This window comes from Natrix helvetica (assembly GCF_964273705.1).
Source record: "Natrix helvetica genome assembly, chromosome: 1".
Lineage (NCBI taxonomy): Eukaryota > Metazoa > Chordata > Lepidosauria > Squamata > Natricidae > Natrix > Natrix helvetica.
Window position 1 is genome coordinate 305,793,110 of NC_138548.1, and position 23,215 is coordinate 305,816,324.

The following is a 23,215-nucleotide window of genomic DNA, read 5'->3' on the forward strand; positions in this document are numbered from 1 at the left end:
CCTTTGAAATGCAGCATTACATTAAAGGTACTATAACAGCAGTACTGTCTGCACAGTTGTTTTTTTCATTTGCTGGACAGTTCCCTTGTAAAGGCTATCTGTTTAAACAACTGGATAAGATTATGGAAGAAGATTACCCTGAGTTGTTTACAAAGACAGATAAGCCTGCCTTTGATACACCACTTTGGAAGACTACATTAATTAGGAATATTGAAATAGTTCTCGATCAATGTCCATTTCCTTTCGATTTTGCCCAGCTCCTAGCAAAAGAAACGTAGAAGCAATTGGTATCTGTATAATTCCTTATAATCTCCTTTACGCCATCAGCTCAGGAAAAATTTCCAACAAGCCATGTATGCCCATGAATCTTTATCTATATGCATCTACTCCATTTGTCTGTGGACTGAGTATATTTATTCTTGGAACATGAATATAGATAGTGACAAGCGTTGGCAGAATGCTCAGTTCTTCATGCTGATAAAGTCTTTTTTTAAGCTTGTGCATAGCTAAGTGAACAAATTGTTAAGAAATGCTCTGCTTTATGAATTTTTGGTCATGATTGTTAAGGAAAACATTGCAGTCATTAAGTGAAGCACATGGTCATTGAGGGAACGTGTTCCCTCCATTGATTTTACTTGCCAGAAGTTGCTGGGGAGATCGCAAATGGTGATCATGTGACCCAACACACTGCAACCATCATCAGTCCATGCTGATTGTCTGACTTTTGACCATGTGACTTCAGAGGCACTATGTATAAAGACTGATTATAAGTCACTTTTTTCAGCAGCATCATAGCTTCAAATGGTTGCTATACACATGTTTGCTAAGCAGAAGATTACCTGTATATGCATGCCCAATAAATCTGTATGCAGATTTTAATTTTAAGTTTATCCTTCAGCTTCATCAGATTGCCTTTAAATGAATTATATATGTGTGTGTGTGTGTGTGTGTATGTATATATATATATATATATATATATATATATATATATATATATATATATATATATATATATATATATATATATATATATATATATATATATATATATGCTTTTAAACATTAAACACAACAGTAGGAAGAGAAGCATGCACTAATTGGGGGCCCCAGGGGTGAGGAACAGATAGAATGGAGAGGAAATGAAAAGATTAACTGTACAGTCTTATTCACATCTTCTCCAAAATTTACTTCCAGCAAAAAGGTTACAGATTACACTCTTAATCCCCAGTCAAGACATTTAAGAGGTAAAACAAGGGATAGGGCTAGTTTGGGATAGACGTTTTGTAGTTAATAGTTTTTCACATTTGTTTATAGAATTAAACGCTGAGGGGATGATCAGAAAGAAGTAATTTCTTTAGCGTATTTATGTTTAATAATATAACTTCTCTAAGACTAAGAAATAAATCCCAAAAAGAGATAGGAAGAAAGTGTGTGTGTGTGTGTGTGTGTGTGTGTGCGCATGTGTGTTTGTGTATTCAGGAAGAATTAACTGCCTCTTAAAAAATTCCCAAATTGCTATGTTCAGAGCATGACTTTCTGATTGAAAATGTGAAAATGAAAAAAGACAGAGGGGCTAGCATCTGAAGATATATCTTTTTTGTAAAATTGAATTTTTTGCAGAGATCTAAATATGTAATTTTAAAACCATCAGATCTATCCAAAGGGTAAATATAGTCCACCTTGCCTCATGTTCCGAAAGCAAAAATCTTACTGATGTTACACTATGTCATGGCCTCATGTACAAGCTTTTACTTTGTTTTTACACATTGTGCACCAACAATTTAAAGATATCTCATGTCTGTTTTGGATGAACATGCATCTATTCTGCAATCCATTGATGGTTGCATGACAGTATTTCTGAGTAGCTAAACATCAACTTACATAAATTACCCTTTCGGGTTTTTTTCCTGAAATAAGTAAATGGAAGAAAATAAAACTGGGCTGAGACATTTGTTGAAGTATTTGGAAAGAAATGGTTTATAATGCTCACATCACAGGCTGAAAAAGACAATTATCTATCTTGCATATTTGTAGGATGACTATGAAGAAGGTTTGCTTTTATTTTTTAATTGGCAGTGGGTTTGAGGGAGAGAAGAAAACTCTAAAAGTTGCTCCAGACAGCGAGAAAACAAACAAACAGATCCAGATACTGAGTACATTCAGATACTGTATATCTCAGGCTGGAAAAGAAAAGATAAAGGGGATATCATTTATGGCTCCCTAAATCCCCTATCACCAAGCCACGCTTGACATATTCAAAAGGAAGCTGCTCTAAAGTATTTTTGGTGGACTTTGATGTACCTAGAACAGGGATGTCAAACTTGTAGCCTGCGGTCCGGATGTGTCATGCGCTGGCCATGCCCAGTTTAGCAAAGGGGAAAAAGGCACAATACATCACATGACAATGCCATGAGGATGCAAGTTTGACACCTCTGACCTAGAAGATAACCTGTTTCTTGCCAACAGCATCATCAGTATTTTATTCTTATTTTGCTTTAATCCGCCTTACCTGATCCTCACAATCTTCTCAATTCCCCATGTTCTCAAATGACAAAAAATATTGAATACCTTAAATTAAGTATGAGGTCACAAATGTGTGCTACATTAAATGTTCTTTGATTTACCATCCCTATAATCCTTTGTTATTGGCTGTATTGGTCAGATCTCACACAGCTGGAATTCAAAGAAACATATGTTGTTCAGTGCAGGGCTGCCAAACTGAAAGAGTTGGGTGGGGGAGAACCACCCATCCACCTCATGATATCCTCACTTAGTTTCCTTACTCCACTTACCGCTAGTGAGGCTAGTTACTTCTGGAATTCTGGTGAGAACAAAGTTCCCTGTGCACAAGTAAAAAAAAAAAGCTTCACAAGGAAAAGCTCCTAATTAACTGAGGATGGTTCTTATTGAATGTCAAGAAAAGACTTAAGAGATTAAGGCAAAATCAGGTTCTGTGTTTGTTTTTTTCCTTCCATTTCTTTCCTTGTTTCTCTTCTTTCCATCAGGCCTTAGAGGCTCTTTGCAATGTTCTTCATCACTCTGAAACTGAGTAGTTGTTAACAGTCTTCTTAATTGACTTCTCCGTCATTCAGTCTTTTCTTATATGAAAAACAGCTGTCTTTACATTTCTGCTGCTCTAGTTTTTTAAACATCCCTCCTGATTTAGGAGATACAGAGTGGACTTCACCTGAGTCATATTGACAACAGGCATCCTTCTTGGGGAGTGTGAATATTGTCATGGACAAATATGTGCTGCAATGCTTGTTCAACTATATTGTAATCCCATTGTCTTTAGTTTCACTGCTGAGACTTGCACCAGCAAAAAACTATGTTGCTATGCGGTCGTGCAATTTGTTGACCTTATTGCATATCCCTATCTTGCCTCCACCCCACCCCCACCCACCCCATATATTCAAAGTCATTACTAGTTAGTATTGTCTGGATGATACACTGCTTGATTAATACAACAACTTTTCTGGTTATGCTACAGTTCTTCTTCACCATATTGACGGTCAGTGGGAATATTTCTGTCAATCATGGCACTGTGACAGGAACAGGGTGGGTCTGTAGGCTTCATTTTTGGCTTTTTTTTCTATTTGATCAACCTGAATTAACAAAACAGCAGAAATAGAAAACATAAAAATGAGCCAAAGAATTAGGAGATACTATTTTGGGGTGGAAGAACACTTCTAACTAGGATATCTTGCCTCCTCCTCTCTTTTTTTAAATATCATCAGCAAGGATCAACATCTGCCTTACTTTCTTTCATTGTCTGAATATCATTCAGAGGAATACAAGGCTGAAATAGTTCAATTGTGGGAATCCAACATTTCAGCCGTGCACAAAACTGATAAAATAGCCCGCCACTCTAGCATCTGCATGAGAAACCAGCTACAGACCTGCTGTTCTGGTGAGTACAGTTGGCGCAAAGCTAATGGGACTTCTAAAAAGTGGCTTGTTGGGAAAACTGGGACAGAGGGGATCTCTGCCATCCTACTTGCCCTAGAAGAATCCAGTCAGGTGATCTATTGTTGCTGCCCTTGCCCTTAGCTCTAGATTGTTTCCCACTAGTTTGCTTCATTGAGAAGCACCTACTCTGAGCTTTACAAAAGTCCACGGATATTCGATAAATGGCAGGAGTAATTTTTTTAGGAAACTGGAAAGAAAGTGGCCAGATTGTCCCAGTTCATGGAAGATTTTAACCGCCCTGATTAAAGATTTTAAAAAAATCAAGCTTAATGAGTCCAAAAGTAGGAAAAACCTATACAAGAACGGGGCTTAGGAGATGGTTAATGAAGCATGCCCAAGCTATGTAGCATGAAATGTGAGAGTTAAAGAGAAAGTTGTGGGAAGAAAAATAATCTTTAGCAAGAATCTTTAGCCATGGAGAGAAATGACACCTTCCGTCCCTGCCAAGTTCTCTGGGAATTACAAAAGTGATAAATCAAATTTAAAGTGTGCAAAAAAATAGCGTTAGTTAGTAACAAGCTGCACTTTACTAATCTGGGAAGAAAAATGCTAAGGTATTTTAACACAGTTATAATTCAGTATATCTGAAACTTGTAAAAAAAAAAACTTTCTTTTTAAACATTCTTCTGCCCAAATTAATTTTCTTGATCCCTAAATTGCCCAGAGTAAATATAAAGGTTTCAAAGAATTTGGGGAACCCTATAATGCAAGGCTTCCAAACTCTTTCCAATGCTGACAATTAAAGAGGAGAAAAGAAAGCCCAAGGGTAGTAGGTGGAATCTTTTTTTTTCTTCTTTTCCTCAAGACAAAGTCTTGTCATGTTGATTCTAAGCATTAATCTACCAGGGACAACTTGAATCCTGGGGAACAGAAGAAACACATCTTTCTAGTTTACTTGACAACACATGCTTCATGCTGAGTATTTTTATTGCCATGTCAGATGCTGCTGTATCCATGTCTTAGTGAAACAACATCAAAACAGCAACAGAAGAGCTGACTGGGAAGGGATGGGGTAAAGTATTTCCTTAGCTTGAAATAACAAATAAAGATATTTTCTTGCACCAACTTCTGGTGCCTGTCTCAGAAGGCAGGGTTGTGGGGATAGAACAGAAAAAGATACTGCTGAAACATATTTGTTTCATGATTGTTGTAAGAGTGAAAAGGTCTAAAAACCATCAATTATGGGGGGAAAACCCAAGGCTTTTATGGAGATTCTCAGTCAAGCAGGTCATGGTTACCTAAAGATGCTTTCTTTCAAAGGCAACTTGTTTTGCTTGAAGACGTTTAACTTTTTATCCAAGAAGAAGTAAGAATCCATAGCTGAAGAAGTTTCTTGGATAAGAAGTGAAACATCTTCAAGCAAAACAAGAATGTCCAGTTGCCTTTTGAAAGAAAGCAACTTTGGGATGAGGATTTTTCTTATTTGGGAGAATCAGTGGTGGGTTGCAGGCTGTACATCCCGGTACAGGTGTACCTGTGCCTGCTGGGAGCACCAAGTACCGTTCTGGTACAGAGCTCTGGAGGGCCCAGACGCCCAGCCTCGTTTCTTACCTGTATTTGAAGGAAACGGGCCATTTGCGCAAACGGGCACAGCGTACGGTGCCTGCGCAATGCTCTGCCGAGCAGTTGGAGAATTGCGGAGGCATCGTGGAGCATCACAGGAGGTAAGGACGCATGCGTGTGCTGCGTGCATGTGCTTGCGTGCTGCATGCATTCATGTGGTGGCCGCCGTGTCCCGTTGCACCATACCAGTTGCAACGGGATTCGGAACTCACCACTGGGGAGAATAGATATGGGGGCTGACATAAATATAAGGTTGAATAGCATAAGGAAAAAGTAAAGAAATGAGAAATGTTAAATGCCTCCTGCCAGCTAGCTGGTCTTAGGGTCTCTGCTGCGCATGCATGGGAGGTGGGAGGCATGTGGGGGCCCCACACACATGTGCGGAAGCTGGTGCATGTGGGGGGCCATGCACACATGCACGGGTGTGTGTGGTGCTTGCATGTGCAGGGGGTGGGGCATGCAGGGGGAGCGCACATGTGTGGGGGGGCAGGGCATATGTGCAGGGGTTGCACGCACATTGCATTTTGAAGGCTCGGACATGTGCACATTTGCATACCCGTGGGCACTCAGTCTCGAAAAGGTTAGCCATCACTGCATTATCGCAGCTTTATTCCATATGTATTTAAAATGTGAGCAAGAGAAGGTTAAATGGTGATTCAACCTTCTCTTGCTCACATTTTAAATACATATGGAATAAAGCTGCGATAATAGGCAACATTCTGCCAAAGCCAGAAATGCCACAAAGCCCACTGAAGTACTAGATCAATTTGAAATGTTCTAAAATGATTTGCAGGCATATTTTTCAGCTCACAGCTTTGCATCTATTCAGTTCGGAAATTCACTATGATTCAGAAATGTCATCAACTTGCCTTCGCATTGAACCTTTGTGTAGAATTGACATAGCTTTTCTTGGTTGACTAGCTCTTCTAGGTAGACTAACATTTTATTGTGGCAGGAATTTTCCAGATCTCTATGGGAGGTTTTTAAGACCCGACTGCAATGTGAATTCCCCCATAAACAATATTAGGAGTACTGCCATTGACTAGTATGCTGCTTCTGACCTTGGAGGTAATCTATAACCATCATGCCTAAAAGGACTTGATATGGTCTAGTTTCCTCTTAGAGCGATCCAGATCTACATTTCATTATACTGAATTGTACTTGGAAGGAAATGCTGGTGTCTCCTGTGAATGAAGGCTAAATGGGTTAGATAGAATTCCAGAAGCTTATTTCCATATTGAATCTATATTTTCAATTTTTTTAAAGATTTATTTTATTTATTTAGATTTTTTAAAATTGGATTTTGAGGCCTTCTGATTCCACAAAATAATTTATAGAAGAATTTAAGAAAGGAATATGATTTAAAGGACAAGAGTGTGTAATTTAAGAAACGGTTAATATAGCGGTAACAATAGTTTTAAAAATCACCAGACATTCTAACCCAGGGCTTGAGAAACATTCTAACCCAGGGCTTGAGAAACAAACATGTTTTAAAGGGCTTCCAGAATATTTGAAGGGTTGGAGACATTGTTATTTCCAGGGAATACTGTTCTAGAGGTCAGGCAGCATGACAAAAAAAGCATGTTTGCTCAGTTTAGCAAGAGGACATTTAATCGAAGGGACTTGGAACAGACCAATGCTGTTCAATTGTACCAGATAGAAAGAGACCGGCTGTGTCTGAAATAACGAGGCCTTATGCCCGTGATGATGAACCTAAGGCACGCGTGCCACAAGTGGCACCCAGAGGCCTCTTCGCTGGTACACGAGCGCCAGCTAAGCACTACCAAGCATGCAACACTGACCAACTGATTTTCGGTTCGCTGCAAAACACTATAGAAGCCATGAATGTACATGCAACAGGAACAGGAAGTACCTCACAGGAGCTGATAGAGGTAAATCCTAGAGAGATAGGTAATAGAACAATGGAGATGAATGCTAGAGAGGAATAAAGCTGCATACAAGGCTGACATAACTCCTGTAACCGTGTAGGCATGCACCGGGGAGGGGGGGGCGAGGAGCATGCACATGAGTGGGGGTGGGGGAGCATGCACGTGTGGGAGTGGGGGTCTGGGAGCACACATGCATTGTATTATGGGTATGGGCACGCATGAACGTGCATCCTTTTGGCACACGAGGACAAAAAGGTTAGCCATCACTGCCCTATGCTATAAAGGGCTCTATAAGTGATGACCAATATTTAGAATTGTATTTGGAAGTTATTTTATCATAGTAGCTGCAAAGATTTTATATGCTTTTTATTGGAAAAGATTTTTGATCTCTGTGGAAGAATGGTTAATTAATCTATGGGAATATTCTTTGATGTCTAGAACCACTACACGTCTAAAGAATAAATCTGATGTACAAGTCAATATTATTTGGAGACCATTTCTGAACTATAATTCTAAATAGGAATTGTGTCACATCCCATGTACATGATTTTAATCAGGCATATAGTCTACACACTATATAAAGTATTGTTTCATTGTATTATTAGTTATAGTGTTTCTTTTTAGCATATTGATTCTGATTATGTTAAAATACATTAACTATTTCTACAGTTTAGTAAAAATATGCCTAGACTAGAAATTTGGTGTGGAATGTCTTATAGTAGTCCAAGTTGTTAATTGTGTATGTTAATATATTAGCTATATGATATTTTAGGTCTGATGGTTATTTAGCAGTTGTTGGCAATCAACATGTATTTTAATGCTTATACGTTTTCCTTCCTTGCATTGCATCTGGAAACATGTTATTTAAAATATAAGAGATAATTGTAAAGGACATGAATTAAAAGATGAAATATATGGAGAGATATAGAGAAGGTGTTTAAAATAGTTTTTAGTATGTTTCTTTTCTCCTCTGTTCAGTTTTAATTTCTTTTACTTACTCTTTCTTACTACTCTGCATAATGTTGCTTATCCTGAAAGGGAATAACATAATGGTCATATACATGAGTATCTAGTGTCAACTTGCAAAGCATTCCTAACCTGCCCTCGAGTTGCCATAGGTAGGGGGATGGGGAATCGAGCTTCGAAGCTGCATCAAGGAAATTGCATTTCAATTAAAAAAAAAAAAGCACATTCCAGCTGGTAATGACAAGGTCATCTCCACACAGACCCACAGTGGCCAGAGGAAGTGACTTCTACAACCCACGAAATTGCTTTGTTGGGGAATGTGACTGATGACACCTTGGGGGGAGACAGAGTCAGAGCCAAGGTGCAAATTAAATGAGGTCAGAGTTGGCTTCACTTGGTCTGTGCTGACATGAAGTTCCTAATAAGTAAGTAGATTTCTTTTGAAGCTTGGCTTGAGGCTCATGGTTTCATTAGGGCATCGTCAGAACCCTGACAGCAAGCCAACTCTCCCAAAACTAATTAAAACGACCTGGATTCCTGAGTCCTGGGCTCTCTACTCACTCCCCAATACCTGGGGTGCATGGAGAAAAACTCAGGCTACCATGGCAGAGGGCGGACTATCCGAGGAGAGCTTGCTCCAGGTGACCCAGAGCAGGGCAGAACTTGCCCCCACCCAGGGAACTCCAGGAAACAGCTTGACATCTAAGTATCTTTTATTTTGTGTTTTGTTGTCAGTAGAAATTCACAGCAAAAGTGTTTGTTGCACTTATTTCACACAAACAAAAGTCTCCTGCCCCTATGCTTTGCGTGTACCTTTTCAGTAGTACCAAAGTCCTTTTATTTTTCTATTATCCTCAAAGTAACAACATTAGAAACAATATTCTGCTTGCTGAGTATCAGTGAATATTCCATGCTACTATGACTACTTGATCAAAAGCATCTTACCATCAAATTAAGAACTTTTGCCTGATAAACACAGAAAATACAGAATAGAATATGAGACTGAAGAATATAATTTAAATGATAATATAGTTCTGGGGGGGAATGCAGAACTTACTATCCATTTTCAGAAAGAGGTGAAGGGACTTACTTCTTTCAACTAAAAACCATTGAGACTGTTAATTCCTTCCCTCAGCTGAGTTGGGAATCATCCACAACTCATCATGAGACTACATCATTCATTGTAGTCTCAAATATTACAGCAAAGAAAGATTCTGATCCCCATTTCCTTCTCCCGCCATAGAAATGTCATACTTTTCATGTTACAAAGGAATAAAAAGTGACTTATTGTTTTTTTTTAAATTTTGGGGTTCATTCATCAGAATTGAATTCTTCCTTATTTTTTTGGAGGGGGGGTGGCACACTGAGAAGAAATATTTCTTATAACACAACACCCTGAATCATCCACCTAAACCAAACAGTAAGCAACATGGGGCAGATTAAAGGAAGTGCTACTTCCTACAGCACATATTTAATCTTCAGAATTTGCTACATCAGAATATAATGATGGCCACCGATTTAATGCTCTGTGGATAATAAGGTTCTCCAACATGGTATATGCCAGTGATGGCGAACCTATGGCACGCGTGCCACAAGTGGCACGCGGAGCCATTTGTCAGGGCACGCGAGGTTTAACTAAATTAACTAAACCTTTCCCAAAAATAGTTTGGTATGAAACAAAATCAATCATAATAGTTATGTGATAAGATCAATTAACTTACCTATGTCAGCTGCAACAGTAGGGTAGAAATGCAAAAAATAAGTATCAGGAACAGTTTTGAGAAAATTTATTTTTTCCAAATAATCTCTGTTATTGTTACATAATGTAAGTTCTTCCCTCTCCTATATAGCATCCACACACATCCACAAGTACATATTTAATGGACTTCATGAAAGAGATGACCAGGCTTAGTCCAAGGATGGGGTCAAACATGTTATTAGTTTGGAGTCACCACCCTCCCATAAGAAACCTAAGACAAGCCCATCCATGACACTTTCCCAGGGCCTATTTCCCTTGACTGTTAGTAAATAAGATCCAGGTAGCATGAAATAAACTCATAGTACTTATGAACTCTATCCTACCTCCGGTTTCTTGCACCTGACAAACAGTATTATGGATTTAAGCTTAGATTTTGACTCAAGTCCCACCAATAGGACATTCTGCAAAGTCCCTTAAGCTCCCCTGGAAGGGGGAAGGAAATCCACATTTTCCTTCCAAAAGCAACAGTCTCAACAGGATCAAATGCCCTTGCACAAATTTTTTTTAAAAAATCCTTCTTTTCTTAGAATGGAAATTCTGGATCCACACCATAATGTGCACATTTATTTGCATTAGACTCATATCTATATATTTGTTACTAACTATTCTACTATTACTTGATTACCTACTGTGAACCAGAACATTTCCATAATCTGTTTAACTTTTTGTTGTTATTTTAATTTTCATAGATTTCAAACACACTTCTACTTAATAGACTCTGTTGGAGGAGAGCTGAGTTAGTTTGTGGTAACAAAATATCCAAGGAGTCTGCTAACATCTTTTCCAGCCAATGCTTTTTATAAAAAAGCATAAAGATCTTTAGGAACTGAACTGGGTTAATCAATGATAGCAAACAGGAATCTTTTGAAGTGAGCTGCAGTCCACAAAAGCTTATACCTTTCAGTAAAAGGTGTTACCTTCTGATTTTTGCACTTAATAGTTAACCCTGGTGTATGCATTTCCTGTATTCTCTAGTTTTATGTCTGCTTTTTATTCTCTGAGCGTCCTTGTTCTTGCTTCACTTTAATCTTCTCCTGCAGCTGTTTGCAATGTAACATTCCCCTCCAGGTGTCTCACACTTTCTCTCAAGTGAAAGCCTTCCTAAATTTCATTTAAGGTAGCTTGTTTCATTCCTGACTCCATTGCCAGGAGTAGTAAAACTGCTTAATATTGCAGTAGTACAGAAGACACTTCACAGGACTGTACTATTCCTGGTTTTTTTCTTTGCTTAATATAACAGTTCTTTAAAAATATTTATATCCAAGATTTGACAAAGTGTTCGTAGAAAAGCTTTGCATATTAGGGTAGTCAGTTTTATTTTTTGAGAGTAGTGTGATAGTAGCTTATGGGACAATAGTGCTGGAAGAAGAGTGAATAATGTTGGTGAAATATCCTGGTTATGATGTTATGGTTATGCCGGAAGAATGTATAAAATATTGTTTTCTGATCCTACTAGATTCCTTGTATAGCATCCAGGCAATGGAGAAGTGGTCCTTATTTAAAGCCTAATTAAGATATTTAACCATGACTTGTTGAATAAGGAGCATGACTACTTCTGCCTTTATCATTTTTATTGTTTGTTTTAGATTTTCAAACCAATTGTCAAGATGGTCTATAACCGTGATGGCGAACCTATGGCACACGGAACCATTATTGCTGGCACACCAGCTGTCATCCTGGGAGCGCATGTGCACCTCACCAGCTCATTTTTGGCCTTCCAGAGGGCTGGATGAGGCAATTTCCACCCTCCCCAGGTTTCAGGAAATCCTCCGGAGGCTTGGGAGGGCAAAAAACAGGCCCAACCAGAAGTTCAGAAGTGATCCATTTCCGGATTCTGCAAGGCCTCCGGTGGGCTGGGAGAGGCCATTTTTGCCTTCCCCAGACTTCAGCGTGAGGAGGGCATCCAAAAGCAGGATACACCTCCACACCCACATATACCTATCCACTGCTCCTTTCCTTAGTAGCCATACTCCTGACCTCACAAGTTTTAACAATTTTGAGAATCCGCTTCAAAGATATGTAATATACAGGCGATCCTCAATTTATGACTGAAAATGTGCCCACAATTATGGTTGTAAGTCATGCTGGTCTTTAAATGGGTCTTCAAGTAACCCTACCCAATTTGAATGCCACTGACATTTACAAGTTGATAATTTCTAGCAGAGGATGACTTGGTCAAAGTATGCATTTACAAAGGAAGAGGGCTTTGTAATCAATGGCCACATTTGCCATCTTAGCACCTTTGTCTCTCTCCATCACTTCAAATGCTCCTGGTTTATTCATTCTATATGGAAGAGATTGGAGACCTATAAACCAGAGGTGGGTTCCTACCGGTCTGGTTGAGCCGAATAGGTAGTAACTCTGGCAGACACGTGAATGTACCGGTTCGATCCTTGGCAGCCCTATCTTGATTTGTGCAAAACAATCTTCATTGAAAAAATGTCCCCCCCCCATTCTTAATGCTGTGCGCATGCACAGACCATTGTTAGTGCTAATGCGCATGCAAAAATTTTCGGGCACCAAACCGGTAGCAATGGTGGCAGGAACTCACCCCTGCTATAAATGAAAGGTCAACGTATCTGAATTCTGAAAGAATTCTACAAGCTAAGCAAGATGATTGATTCTTGAAAGGAATTTAAATTTTGTTTCACTTCACTGTTCTTAGAATATTGTTAATTGCTGGTTTTTATTTGTAATTAGGGGTCAGTGAAAGCAAAACAAATTATTTAAATAATCCTATTGATCTATGATGCAATAGAAAATATTCAGATTTTTTTAAAAAAAAACTTCTACAATATCTTTAGTTTATTCCTTAAAATGGAAGTCTTGGTGAGTTTATGCATCCATGAAATTACTGTAGTACTTCGAATATGATTGACCTTCGTCCCCCTTTAAGACTCTCAAGAGCTTGTAGAATGGTTAGCATGCATGCAGAATTAGGAAAAAGGTTTTATGAACATCCAGATTTTTTGTTTTGCTTTAAGATTTCCACAACTGAAGGAACTGCTATATTTTTTAGATTCCACCAAACTGGGGGGCGGGGGGGGGGGGGAGAACCTTTGGTCATGTTGGTGCTTTCTTTTGTTGCAAATTAGAGGGAGGTAAAAGAGAATTAACCATATCAGAGGCACATGGTATTTCCCTGCTCATATTACAACACAAAATCTGGGCAGTTCCTTTGGACAGGGCTGGGAAGAAGAATTTGTGAGCAGAAAGGAGGCAGAACAGCAGTAAGATGATTGGAGACAAAGGTTATAAGAAGCTGACTACATTTACAGGTCTGTAAATCTACATATTAGTTGCAGCTAAATATTTCTGGTGACTAAGCATGCTTATAGTTTGTTTACCTTTAGTTTTCTAAAGGTAAAGGTGCTTTGCTGGTTTTGATTCTATTTTGTTTTGCTACTCTTTGATTCTGTTCTCAAGGTTTAACTCTCAGCCTTTCAAATTAGTAGCAGTTTTATCTTTGGCTTGACAAAATTTTAAAACTGGATGTAACAGGATTTAAGCAGGACACTTAAAAGTACTGAGCTCAAACTGCAGCTATGTTACACAAAGTGTCCTTGCAGGATATTTAAGGTTTTTTTCCTTGAAAAATGTATTATTACATGTCTCTCAAGGAACTGCTTTAGCTCTTTGCAAACGGAAAACTTTTTTTTTTTTGCAGATGCTGCTTCTGGCTTTTTAACTCATGAATTAAGGACATTTTTACCTCTCAAGTTTAGCTAAAAAGTTTGTTATTCTTAGCACAGATCAGAAGGGAATTGTGATTCAGTGTGGCATGTTGAATGCAAGCCATATGAGGCTGTACAGAGTTAAACCTCTATTCAAACTGATGGTATGAGTTACAAAATATCAGAGAATAATATAATGTCTGTACCAAAGTTTTCCTCCCTGCACAAATTTCTTTTCAATTTCTTTATCGTATGTGATGGAAAAATGCCTAGTAAGCGTTATATGCAATACGTGCAGAATTTTCAGATCTCTTAAGGATTTTTGCAAACTATAAAATGTTTAATGAGCAAATTTTTATTGTTTGCTGTATAGTTAATTATAGAAACAATTGTCCCTAACTTCTTAATTGGTTCAAATAAACAGTGTTTTAGAATGATACATTCAGATAATCCACACCCAAAAGATAATAGGTCTATTTAAAAAAAAAAAAGTGAGCTATGTTTTGCTCCAAGCATCTGTCGTCTTTTAATAAAGGATTACATTTTTTCTATGCATGTGATAGAGTGTAATTTGCACAACTCCTATTAACAGTACTGTACTAATAAAAAATGCATGCTCATTTGGCTGAACAGTTGGTCCTAAGCAGATTGCAGTCTTACTCTTGCTTTCGGGCAAAATATTTTGGTTTTTCTTTTTTAAGGAATATTTTGATGAATAGATTCTTTCCAACCTTATACTTCTGTTTTGGAACAGAGGTTCTGTCTTCCCACCCTTTGGCTATATAGAAGACAAATGAAAGCCATAAGAGAATTGTTTAGTGAGTCCTATTTTCAGTAAATCATGATGTCCCTGAGATAAATTTAAAATGCATCTGAACACATTCTTGTTTCCATACTTACCTAATTGATACAATCTGCTTAGGAGTGATGACTGACAAAGTTTTTATGTACATAGTGAAGAAAAAGTGCAAAGGGGGTATTTTGTTCATCCAGATGTAGTTTTTAAACATTTAATATAGCAATATAAAGTGCTATATTATGATAATGGAGATGATAACCCTGAAGCTGCCCTAGATTTAAAAGTAGTTTCTGCTGGCAATAGCTTCTCCAGACGTTATTGGAAGATCTCTGCTTGTTTTGGAGAAAAGCAAAAAAAAAGAAGATTGAAAGGCATGCTTAGGACAATAATTCAGTCAAGAATTACTGGAAGAACTTAGAATAAAGAGCAGAGAGCAGAAGTTTCTGCAGGATAGGGGGAAAATGATGAGACCGCCATTGCCTCTTTTGAATATGCATTAAGACATTACATGGATCTATGAAAGAGATAGTGCTTGTGTCATATTAGTGTGATGTGATGTGAACCTTTGGTCCTTATCTCTACAATATAGATAAGCTGGAAGATCTCATATATTATTCTGAAATGCACAGCCAAATTTTAGGTTTCAACATTTAACCAAGGATTCCTATTGTAGCTGTTATTATAGATGGATTTTTATAATAGTAGCAGAATGTAACTCCAAAATCAGTAGCCAGACCAAAAGATACCAGAATGGGCAGGTTTTAATAATACTAGAAATGGCAGAATGAGGCACAGAATTGGCCCAGAAGTAATCTTCTAAGATCACAGAGGTTACTTCTTTAATCCTAAAACAAGGTACAATTTAACTCAAACATAAATATATCTCCTGACCATTCCATCAGAAGATCCTATTATTAGATTTCAATGTTGTCCCTTACCTTATAGTTTTAGTTGAGGAATTTGTCTATACTGAACTCTATTCTTTATTTATACTATGTGAAATAGTTTCTGATATTACTATTACTCTTTCAGAAACATGGTGGTTTAGGCAAAATTTTGATTTGACATGAAACATTCTCACTCTTAGACAGATCACATCTGTAAGGAAGATTTAGTAATCCTATGAAATAAATCCAATTAGAAGAATTTGAGATCTGTTGTTTACAAACAACAAAAACAACTAAAACAGAATTGTTCGGGATGCAATATAGTCTGATGCTTTTCCAGGGAATTCGGATTGCATACCCCAACTTATTTCAACAAGCACTGTGAATATTAGATGTGTTGCTTTTGTCAGCTAGGTGAAAACAGCAGGTAATCAAGGACTGGAATGCTAATTGTTGAGAGTAGTAAAATGTAATGACTGCAAAAAGCTGACATCTGCTACAAGCCACCAATAAAAGGAAGATGTCCCTTTTTATACAAATACTACTGAATGAACAGCACCAAGTGTGATCTGGCCCAAGCCCATCTTGACTAAAATTTATGACCATCCTCATAAAAATTAAGAAAGGTGACAATGTTTGTTCAATTCACAGTCCTACCTGTTTGCACTCCTAGAAACAAAGCACTAATTGAAACAGTAATTGTAGTTGAATTTTGTCAGATTGCTGTGGCAGCTGGCCCAAATCTGAGAGGTTGAATAGAGGGCTAATTCTCTCTTGGAGGAACTAATGGTTTGCTACAAATTTTACTTTACAGTAACATGTAAAAATCTTTAGAGGTGTTGGGATTATCCAACTAGCCATATCTATCCAGGAGCTCTGCTGCTCTGCAATTTTACACCAAGCACATCTAGAAGGGCTGCCCTCGGGATTCTTATGCTCCTCTTTCTAGGCTTCTCAAGATGTGTTCATTGCTCAGAATAGGCCAAGTCATCTTCCAACTCAAAAGGCAAAACAAAGTTAATGGAAGGATGAAAAGATGTACAGTATATACAGTAGCCAAACAGGAGAGGGGAAAACAGTTGTATTATGTTGGATGCTGGTTGAGGTTTTAGTGTAACATTATTAACTGTGACTGCTTAATTTTATTAAGGTACTCCAAGTAAAATTGTCCTGTCCAATGTCTAAATTGAAAAAAAAAATCCAAATGAAGTAGAACTCTCTTAAATGTTTATACAGAGTGTAAGTAACATACTGATATAGATTTTTAAAACAAACCTTAAATCAGAACATGGAATATGTGTTTTCCCAAAAGATGGAATTTCTAAAAAAAATAATAATAATAATTGGAAACAAAGATGATTTAAAAACTATTTTATTTTTTAAAATCTCCAAAGAAGACACCCTGAATGTGTGTCATCAGCACATTTTTGCATGATAGTCAATACATTAGAGCAGGGGTGTCCAAACTTGGCTACTTTAAGACTTGTGGACTTCAGCAGCTGGCTGGGGAATTCTGGGAGTTGAAGTCCACAAGTCTTAAAGTAGCCAAGTTTGGACACCCCTGCATTAGAGCCATGGTGGCACAGTGGTTAGAATGCAATACTGCAGGCTACTTCTGCTGCAGTTTGGCAGTTCAAATCTCACCAGGTCAAGGTTGACTCAGCCTTCCATCCTTCTGAGGTGGGTAAAATGAGGATCCAGATTGTTGGGGGCAATATTATGCTGACTTGTAAACTGCTTAAAGAAGGCTGTAAAGCACTGTGAAGTGGTATATAAGTCTAAGTGCTATTGCTATATTAGAGATCCTGGGGTGATGCACTTGAGATAAAACTGGGCTTTGACTGCCTTTGTGGCCACAGTGCATGGTAGAGGCCAATATCTACCAGCTGGAGATGATTGTGATTTAAGGAAGATTGTGACTCGGAATATGATGAAAGTAATTGATAAAAAGGAGGAAGAGAGAGAAGATTGTGTGAAAGTAAGAGAAAGAGGAAGAATATAACAGATCACCTGACCTTAAAAAATGGAATTGATGAATGCCTACAGGGAAAAGAAGGTATAAGTTCCATTTTGAATGGAAGTGCTGAAACACATATAGTACGAAAAACAATGGATTAGTGCTATACAGGCTGTTGTGGATTTATAGAACAAATAGGCTGGTGATCAGTGCATGCTATACTTCCATCAACTGTGAAAATTGAAATAAATTGGAACTAAAATACTCTACTTTCTAATGAATGAGATCCAGGAGAAAAATATTACTGTATTAGTCAACATTAACAGGTAAATAATGATAAAAAGTTGTTAAGTAATTCATAAACCCAAGAATGAATGAGAATGATAATTGCTGTATAATCTGCTTAGAAAACGCTTTTCCCCCAAATAAGGGTTTAAACATGTCTACCCCTCCACACAGATGGTAAAGAAATGGAATAAAACATAGTTAATTTAATTTTTTGTTATGAAAAATTAGAGAATGTAATGAAGAGTACAAAGGTAATAAGAGGTTCTGATTGTAGGGCAGATATTTTTCTGCTAGCACCAAAGCAAGTACTTTGATGTGCTTTGGTTATATAATTCTAACTACAAAATAAATACAATAGGCATATGCAGTAAATGAGATTATTCAGGTACTCTTACATGTAATTACAGGTGCTTGTGCAATTCCGTTTTTTAGAAAAATTCATAGGATGAATTTCTGTTCCTTCTCTTATTGTGATCATCAGTTATTACATGATTTTCATGACCCAAAATCCAATTTCAGGCAAATGGGAAAACTCTTGTAACCATATACAAAATATTATTTGTGTACATGACCTCTGAAATAGTACAATCTTAAAGGTTTTTTTTAATGTGCACAAATATTTTCTACATGGTTATTTCTACTGCATGACTACATGTAGTCCTTGACTTGCAACAGTTCATTTAATGATGGTTCAAAATTACAATGGCACAGACAAAAGTGACTTATGACTGTTTCTTTCACACTTACAAAAATTGCAGCATTTCCATGGTCATGGGATCAAAATGGGGCAAAATTCATGTAACAACTGTCTTACTAAACAACATACATTTTGGGCTCAGTTGTGCTTGTAAGTTGAGGACTACCTTTATTTTCTCCAATTATGATCACAATTCACGCGAAAATTTCTGTTGCTAAGTGAGGCATTTGTTAAGTCAGTTTCACTCCTTTTTACCACCTTTCTTGCTATAGTTAGTAACACAAATGTGGCTTCCACATTGATTTTGCTTGTCAGAAAGTCACAAAAGACTGGGACTGCAGCTGTCATAAATATGAACCAGGTGCCAAGCATCTAAATTTTGATGACGTTTTGAACACTTACAAATGGTTGTAAGTGTGAAAAAGGGTAGTCAGTTTTTTTTCCAGTGGCGTAACTTTGAACAGTCACTAAACAAATGGTTGTAAGTCGAAGAATATGTGTATTCACTTGCTTTGCCTACTGTCAATGGGTTCTGCATAACATGTGCAGATAGCTTGATCATTAGCACATCTTCATTCTTGTAATAAACAAATCATATGTTCTCTTGCCAAATCATCAGTATTTATAATTTTTGTTTTCTAGAAAATAATTAAGAATAGCTTGTTTTCAAGTGGGAGAAGAATGGGCAAAAGTAAAAAAATTGTGTACAGGGCTAGTATGTTTGTATAACAAATATTTATTTTATTATTTATCTTATTTGTTTGTTTTATTTCATAAAATGGGGGTGCTTTATGTGTACCTGGGCTCAACAAAATTCAAGATATCTATTAGTCAAACTATTTTCCAAGGCACCTGAGGGTAGAACAAGAAGCAATGGGTGGAAACTAATCAAGGAGAGAAGCAACTTAGAACTGAGGAGAAATTTCCTGACAGTTAGAACAATTAATCAGTGGAACAGCTTGCCTCCAGAAGTTGTGAATGCCCCAACACTGGAAGTCTTTAAGAAGATGTTGGATAGCCATTTGTCTGAAACGTTATAGGGTTTCCTGCCTAGGCAGGGGGTTGGACTGGAAGACCTCCAAGGTCCCTTCCAACTCTGCTATTGTATTATTAAGATGATGGATGTGCTGGTTATATATTTATCAAGATGTGCTGGTTTATATATTATCTCATATGTAGAAAGATAAAATGTTCACATATGGTGATAATAATAAGTATATTTGGAAGAGTCATATCCAATCAATATTCGGCAAAGAATGAAGTTTATATATTTTAAAGTTGGAGATTAAGATTTTAAATTATTGAGGGACAAGATCATGGAAAGTATGGTTCTGGATGACTCTTTGGTTCTAAAAAGAGGAAACGCTCAGCATGGCCAAGTAAATAAGGTGGTCAAGCTTTTGGTGTCCACTTGTCAAATGATAGGTTAAAGTGGTAATATTTGCTCAGATGATGAAAAATATGTGATTTTTCCTGAAATTTATCAAGAATTACTGCATTGACAATTGGATTTTTCTAGAAAACAGTAGCTTGTTTTTAAGTGGAAGAAGAATGGGCAAAAGGAAAAGATTCATGTACAGGAAGACAGGTTTTTTTATGTTTAAGTGCCAGTTCTTTGTCTTTTAATAGATTTGTCTTGTCTCCACTTGAACAGGCAAATAATACATATAATTTATATCTTTGAAGCTAACCACACTGATAAAATATTTGCAGAATTAGACCACAACTTTATCCTTTTTATTCAAAACCATCTTGATACAGAATTAGTTTATACACCACAAATTATTATAGAAAAGACCACAGCAACTTCCTGTGGTAAAAAAGAGAATATAATCTGTAATTACCAAAACAAACCAAAGCTGGCATTCTAACATGATTCTGGGTTACAATGGAAACAAACTCCAAGCTTATTAAGAACTTACTACACATATAGCTCAAAGGCATAATCTATGTGCACATAATCCACCTGAAAGGCTACTATTTGAAGATAAGTGCTTATAAATTGAATTAAAGGTACAATCAACTCATTTATGTCTCACCAATATCTGGTGATTTAGCACAAGACTGAAGCTTTCAGATTTTCTTCAATCTATACTTTCTAGTTGACTCTATCACTTATTTGCTTATCATATTCAAGCATAGTATTTTCCCAAGCATATGACAATCAGCTTTGAAAACTGAATCAATTTTAAAAATCTGTTTATTTTATATAAAGCCTGCTGTTTAAACAAAAGCAAAAGTTAATCTTGTTTTCTATTTTCAAATTCTAAAATGTGGTAGATTATATTATATTTCAGTCTGCAATTGGTACCCCATTAAATACACCTGATGATTTAGCATAATAAATCTTACCCTCATTGCTTGCTTACTTTTTTTGTTCATAGAGGTGACCTTTGCTGCATCTTATTTTATGAAATGTCTTATTTGACATTCCATGCAAGTTTTCAAGGTACTACTGTAGCTGTGTTAGCTCAATCCTTTATTCATCTTTCCTTAGGAACACTTTTGAATTTGTAGCAAAACATAGAATATTTTCAACATTTCCTGATTTGAAAGTTTTTCAATGGCAGCTTAAATCACAAGATGATGCATACAGTGTGATTTTAAGAATACACTCCAGTTCTGAGTTAGTTCTTAACACCTCCTATGTTGTGAAATGGTGCCAAACTAGGAAATTTGGTTACATGGAACAATTTCATCATACAACATTTGAACAAATGGTGGTAAGACCACACTTGGAATACTGCATCTAGTTTTTGTCACTGCAATATAAAAAAGATATTGAAACTCTGGAAAGAGTGCAGAGAAGAGTGACAACAATGATTGAGGGATTGAAGGCTAGTTTATGGAGACTAGTTGCAGGAATTGGGTATGGTTAGTCTGGTGAAAAGAAGGACTAGAGATGACATGATAGCAGTGTTCCAATATTTGAGAGGCTGCCACAAAGAAGAGGGAGTCAACCAATCCAAAGCACCAGAAGGAAGACATGAAGCAATGGATGGAAACTGAACAAAGAGAGAAGCAACCTAGAATTAAGGAGAAATTTCCTGACAGTAAGAACAACCAACCAATGGAACAACTTGCCTTCAGAAGTTGTGGGATGTCCCAACAGTGGAAGCTTTTAAGAAGGGACTGGACAATCATTTGTCTACAATAGTATAGTTCAACCGCCTGCTGGAGCAGGGGATTGAACTAAAGACCTCCAAAGTCCCTTCCAATTCTTTTATTCTGTATTCAGTTCTGCTGCCTTCAAAATTATTTAGATAACAGTAAGAAACAGAAATGAAATAACTTCCTGCAGTTACTGATTTGAATTCTTTCTTTGGCACCTTTGGTTTTTAAATATCTAAATAATCCAGCAAGTCCAGACAATATGCAATTCAGGAAATGACTGAAAATACCATTTCAAAAGGTTACACTTCTTGTCACTACAATATAAAAAAGATATTGAAACTCTGGAAAGAGTGCAGAGCACTCTTTAAAGCGCTCCATGGCACAGGACCTAGGTATTTGCGGGATTGTATCCTGCCCCATACATCCCTTCGGCCGATCCGCTCACACAGAGAGGGATTCCTCAGGGTGCCGTCCACTAGGCTGTGCCAGCGGGCGACGCCCAGGGGAAGGGCTTTCTCTGTGATGGGCCCGACCCTCTGGAATGACCTTCCCCCTGATATTAGAATAACCACGGACCTCCGCTCCTTCCGTAAGAAGCTTAAAACTCACCTGTTCAATTTAGCCGGCCTGGCCTAATTCCAGCTCTCCCACCTCAGTCTGTATTTTTAAATTTTACGGGTGGGTTTTAGGCCGAGTTTTAATTTTTATAAATTTGTACAGGGGTTAAGGTTTAATTTGATTTTAATGGTATTTATTCTTATGTGTATGGTTTTTTAATTTGGTGCCTGTACACCGCCCCAAGTCCCTTTGGGGAGAGGGGGCGGTCTAGAAATTAAATAAATTGAAATTGAATTGAATTGTTGCACTTTATCATACCAGAAATGGACACATGAAAATCTAGTTATTCTAAGGTGGAATTTACTGTAGTGTGGAAAGAAAGCTCAAGGCTTGGTGAGGCATTAATTAATTCTGCTAGCAAGACTATAGTTGAGCCTTATATTGAAATGCATCTTTTCTGTTCTCTGCATTGCAAGAAAGCATCCATGTTTTCATCCACTGAGATATCTTACCCCAGGTAAATATGTGGATATTCTGTTGAATCTTATCTCTTTTTATCCCAGGAGGGATATTTGATTCATTATTGACAGTTGACCATTTGACTGCTAAATGTAACAAATACAAGAAGGCTGAGGAATAAATCAGTTTCTTCTATGGTTGAATTGCTCTGAAAAGTGTTATTTGTCACTCAGGAAAAGCTCACTTGTGAACTACAAAGGGAAGACAAAGAGGGTGACGCAGGGAGGGATTACATTTTTAAAAGTGCTGCATTACAAGATTACCAACTAATTTAAGAACAGATATGATTGGCAGACCTTCCCCTGGAAATTGAATATTGTTCAATAGTCTGAGTATTTGGAAGATCAAAGGCTAAAACACATTTATAGGAGAATATCATCAGTAGCGATCAGTTTTGTGCTCTCAAAAATATGGAAACTGATAGAAACAGCTGGAACTCTAAACTGTTGGAGGCTGATATGGAGGAAACAAAATATGGCCCAATTGACATGTTACTGGATTGGCACAGCATTTAACAATTCATTATAGAAATGATGTTGCTTGGGTAATTTATTTTCCCACACACAGACTCTAAGC

General features: G+C 37.3%; 1 protein-coding gene across 5 annotated transcripts in view; it reads left to right on the forward strand.

Moving 5' to 3' along the window:
* FBLN2 (fibulin 2) overlaps positions 1-23,215 on the forward strand; it is a 130,486-nt gene that overhangs the window by 4,409 nt on the left and 102,862 nt on the right. For 3 of the 5 annotated variants that reach the window (XM_081939892.1, XM_081939889.1, XM_081939893.1), the window contains exon 1: positions 13,192-13,424. The exons of the other annotated variants lie outside the window; for them this stretch is intronic. The gene's annotated coding sequence lies outside the window, so the exon portion shown is untranslated. Of the gene's footprint in view, positions 1-13,191; positions 13,425-23,215 lie in introns of those variants that run through there. 5 annotated transcript variants of the gene reach the window in all.